Raw genomic sequence first — 4,916 nt, forward strand, 5'->3', positions numbered from 1 at the left:
CACAAACAGGTGAAGGAAATGAGTAAAACAGTTCAAGACCTGAAAATGGCAATGGAAGCAATAAAGACAACTCAAGCCAAGGGAATCCTGGAGATGGAAAATCTAGGCAAGTGAACAGGAAACACAGACACAAGCATCACCAACAGAAAAAGGGATGGAAGAGAGAATCTCAGGCATAGAAGATACAACAGAAAACATTGATACAGTGGTCAAAGAAAATGTTAAATCTATAAAGTTCTTGACACAAAACATCTAGGAACTCAGGAACACTATGAAAAGACCAAACCTAAGAACAATAGGACTAGAAGAAGGAGAAGATTTCCAGCCCAAAGGCTCAGAAAATATTTTCAAAAAAATCATAGAAGAAAATTTTCCTAGCCTAAAGAAGGACATGCCTATAAAGATACAAGAAGCTTACAGAACACCAAATACATTGGACCAGAAAAGAAAGTCCCTCTGCCTCATAATAAGACACCAAACATACAGAACAAAGAAAGAATATTAAAAGCTGCAAGGGAAAAGGCCAAGTAACATAAAGGCAGACCTATCAGAATTACACCCAAATTCTCAATGGAGACTTTGAAAGCCTGAAGAGCCTGGACAGATGTCTTGCAGACTCCAAGAGACCATGGATGCTAGCCCAGACTACTATAGTGGAGAAAAAATTTCAATCACCATGGATGGACAAGATATTCCATGACAAAGTCAAATTTAATATCTATCCACAAACCCAGCCCCACAGAAGGTACTAAAAGGAAAATTCTAACCCAAGGAGGTTAACTACACCCAAGAAAACACAGGAAATAAATAATTTCACACCAGCAAAACCAAAAGGAGAGAAGTTCTCTCTCTTTCTCTCTCTCACATAGGCAGAGCTATAGAGATATGTTGGATGTGCTTTCTTGCTTGTTCTCTCTCTCTCTCTCTCTCTCTCTCTCTCTCTCTCTCTCTCACACACACACACACACACACACACACACACACACACGCGCACACACACATGCACATACATGAGTTGCTCCATCTCAGGATTTTTCAGATGTCTGGCTCATCCCATTAGCAAGGCTGTTCTTTTCTCCCAGAATGCTTCCCTAGGTGGTCACATCACTGAGAAACAGCAGCAAACTGCCTCCTTCTGCTAAGACTTTCCTGAGATTCCACAATCTACAGAGGAATCTTCTCTGAATCCCTGGTGCCAAAGGAGGCCATTCCCAGCCCCATCTCTCCGCCTGTTTTTGCTGAGAGTTCCCTGGCTGGTGTATGTTCTCTGAGAAGAAATTTTCTACAGAAGATGGAGAAAGTAAGACCTAGTGAGAGCTCTCAGCTCTCCAGCTCTGATACCTGTTTAGGGGAGCTGGGAAGGAACTGCTTGGAAAGAGCACCAATATAGTTAGTTCTAAGAAGCCAGGCCAGGAGCAGAGCTTTCAAGCCATAGATTCCTGCCCAAGGGCCTGGCAAGCTCAGCTATTGGCTGTGGCATCTCTAGAGAAGCAAGGCCTGGGCACAGGCACCACAGGAAGTCCAGGAGGACTGTCAGCTGTCAGTCAGTCACCTCACCCCCAGCCTCTCAGTGGTGGAGAGTTGAGCATTGAGAACAAGAAGCCTATGCCAATGTGTAGCTGAGTTTGAAGACCCCTTTGCCCTGAAAGCCCAGCTAAAGACCCCTCTGAGGCCACCTTTCTACTACCCGCACCCATCCTTGGGGCAAGCTTGGTGATCTCTGAAATGAAAACCAGGGGTAGAGCACATGGCGCTATTGAAGGATGATGCAGAGGGTGGGCATAGGCAGCATCTTCTAAGAGTCCCAGTAGGATTTCCTGGTTGAGTGCAGAACACCCAGGACACTGAAGCTCTGTCAACAGCCACCTGGCTTTCTCAGGGAGACACAGATAGGACACTTTGCACTTCGAGGACTGTAGCTATGTTCGCTTTCAGCATTTATGGCTTTCATGCCCACCATTGGAACCATCCCCTTGCCTAGAGCCCAATCTCTGCAGTCTGTTTATATTTATTTGCCTTTTGTGTTTATGTGTACACATGTTTAGGCAAGTGCACGTGTGTGTATGTAAGAGTGGAGGTCAGAGGTCAGTGTTGGTGTCTTCTTCAGTCATCTTCTACCTTATTAACTGAGACAGAGTCTCTTAGTGAACTTGAAACTCTCTGATTCAGCTAGACTGGCTGACTAACAAACCTCAAGGATCTTCACATCTCTACCTCTCCAGGGCTGGGATTACAGCTGAGTCACCAGGCCAGGCTTTTTTTTTTTTTTTTAAAGGTTCCAGGAAATCAAACCTGGGTCCTCATGCTTGTGAAGCAAGCAGTTTACTGACTGAGCCACCTTCCCAGACCTTCGGGATTTTTTACAATCCTGTTCTCTCTCTCTTCCCCATCTTGCCCTCACTTGCCAAGAATGGACTGATTAAATTATAAATACTTCAGGTAAACTCATTTTCTGAGTCATTTCCTCAAAGTCAGGAGTAAACCTGGAGCACAGGAATTCAGGAGCGATAAATGATAGATAGATAGACAGACAGACAGACAGACAGATAGACAGATAGATAGATAGATAGATAGATAGATAGATAAAGAGATCTGGTAGATGAGGGGACCCTTGAAGCAAGTGATCAACTGTGAAATGATCGCTGTTCCTTCCGGTAATACCTGGCTTTTGAGTGACAGGCCCTTAGAGATTCCTGTGGTCACATGGGACTTCAGGAGTTGTAAGATGAATGAATGGAAAGAGAGCTTCAGGGGGGCTCTGGAAGACAGGTCCCAAGCATGAGAGTCCTGCACCCTGGAACTGCGGAAGTGCAGAGTCCAGGCTTCCTGTACCCATTGGCACCTGGCAAGGCTTCTGGGTCCCTCAGCTGCAGGGTCTCCCTAGTGCATGGGCACTCTGGGAAACCTGGTGGGTAAGGGAGCTTCTGGGAGCCTGGTTGAATGTGGCTTGCAGTTGGATTTTGATTTCTTTTGGAATAGTGAAGGGATGGCTCAGTTCATACACAGCTGTATTAGCAGCTCTAATATGTCTGTCTGCTGTTCCAACACCCACTGCAGAAGCTACACACTGACGACAGAGGCTTTCCTCTGACCTTAGGATACCAGACCTAGCCAGGGCACTTTCCATATATTTCCCCCCTGGAACCTCAGAACAATACCATGTGAGATGTTCTGTACTGCCTGCTTGTCTGTCTATCTGATTTAGAAGGCAAGTCCCCAAATGCTTGATAACTAGCTCCAGGTCTCTGCAGGCTGAGTGGCAGAGTGTGAGGTTCCTATGGTCTGCACCCCCTCCCCCCCAGAGGAGGCTCCACTTTGGAGACTGATCCCCTGGAGACTCACATTTCTGCCCTTACTCTTCCTTCTTGTGAGGTTTGTGAGGGACTCATAGCCAAAGGCCAGCCCTCAGACTGACTCTCTCGGCATCAGATGGCCCTGCAGTGTGACAGGAGCCAGAGTTGCCTGCCTCTCTGTGGAAGAGAGCAAGCACAGTGGCCGGTGTCTGCGGGGGTGGGGAAGGTGTGCAGTCCTGTGGCTACAGGTAAAGGAAGTGAGTGAAAAAGAGAAATAAAAAGGAAACTACATGACATGGCTGCTCCTAGGTATGGTGGAGGAGAAAGGGTATTATAGATTTGTGGGAGGGCATAGCCAGAGGCAGGGACATCTGGGAGAGTCCAGAGTGGACATGACCCTGAGCTGGGTCATGTAAGGAGAGGGAGGGAAGGGAGAGGAGAGAGAGGGAAGAGAGGAACCAGGAGCAGTAGCCAGGAGGCCCAAAAGAGGGTAGAGGAAAGGACCAGGTAACCAAAATGGTTGGATTATACAGGGAAGGACAGCAGTGGGGAGGGAAGCCTAGCCCCTGGGCTGGAGAAATGAGTTTAGGGTCGGGGCAGGGTATGCCAGCCAGGAGGACCCTGGAACAGGTAGAAAACTGAGGGATGCTGGGAGAACCTGGCGATCAGGTCAGCTTTGGTATGTTAAGTAGGCACCTCAGCCTTTGTCCCTGGTTTGAAACCTAGCAGGAAGGAAGGACTGCCTCCCTCCAGTTTGTTCTAGCATAGTTTTTACCCCTACAAGATTACATCATGCCCTCTGCTCTCCCCAGCAGCACCTTCTACACTACAGAAGTTCTCGACTTGTGGGTTGCAACCCTTTGGGGGATCGCATAATAGATATCCTGCATATCAGATATTTTTTTTTACATTACAATTCATAACAGTAGCAGAATTATGGTTATGAAGTAGCAACAAAAAAATTTTATGGTTGGGGGTCACCACAACGTGAATGAACTGTACTAAAGGGTTGCAGCGTTAGGAAGGTTGAGATGCAGTGAGCTGGCAGCTCCCAAGGGGACTGCCTTTCTTGATCCCTGATTGCCTGACATGAAGGTCGTTTTCTTGTGTCAGTGACTCAAAGCTCTCTTTAAAATACCTATGGACAGTTGGCAAAGCCCCCAGGGGAGGCTCCGAGGGATGCAAAGGGCAAAGTCTTCTTCTGGTCTGAGAGTGACTGTTGTTGATAATGTGTGCAGAAAATGCCCGCAGTTACTTTCTCCCCACTCCTATACTTATGACCTAAAGACTGCTCTTCTACAGACACTGTCCCACTGAAATTAGCTAAACCTGCCTCCTTGTTCAGCTGTGTATGATAGCCCCGCCTTCTTGTTTAATCTGTATTTCATAACCCCACCTCCTTGTTCGGCCATATGCTATATCCCACCTCCCCCATTCAACTCTATATAATGAGATGTTGAACTTTGGGGGTGCTGTGGCTTCTCCATCCAGGAGCCCAGACCGTCCAATCACAGCTTTTCTGTTTCTCTGTATGTGTTGTCTGTCCTTTCTTCATTCCAGGGTTCCAGGACTCACACTGTGCAAGGATACGGGCAGGTTAGCATTTGCAGGCTTGGCCAACCC

This window comes from Peromyscus leucopus, chromosome 19 (assembly GCF_004664715.2).
Source record: "Peromyscus leucopus breed LL Stock chromosome 19, UCI_PerLeu_2.1, whole genome shotgun sequence".
Taxonomy (NCBI): domain Eukaryota; kingdom Metazoa; phylum Chordata; class Mammalia; order Rodentia; family Cricetidae; genus Peromyscus; species Peromyscus leucopus.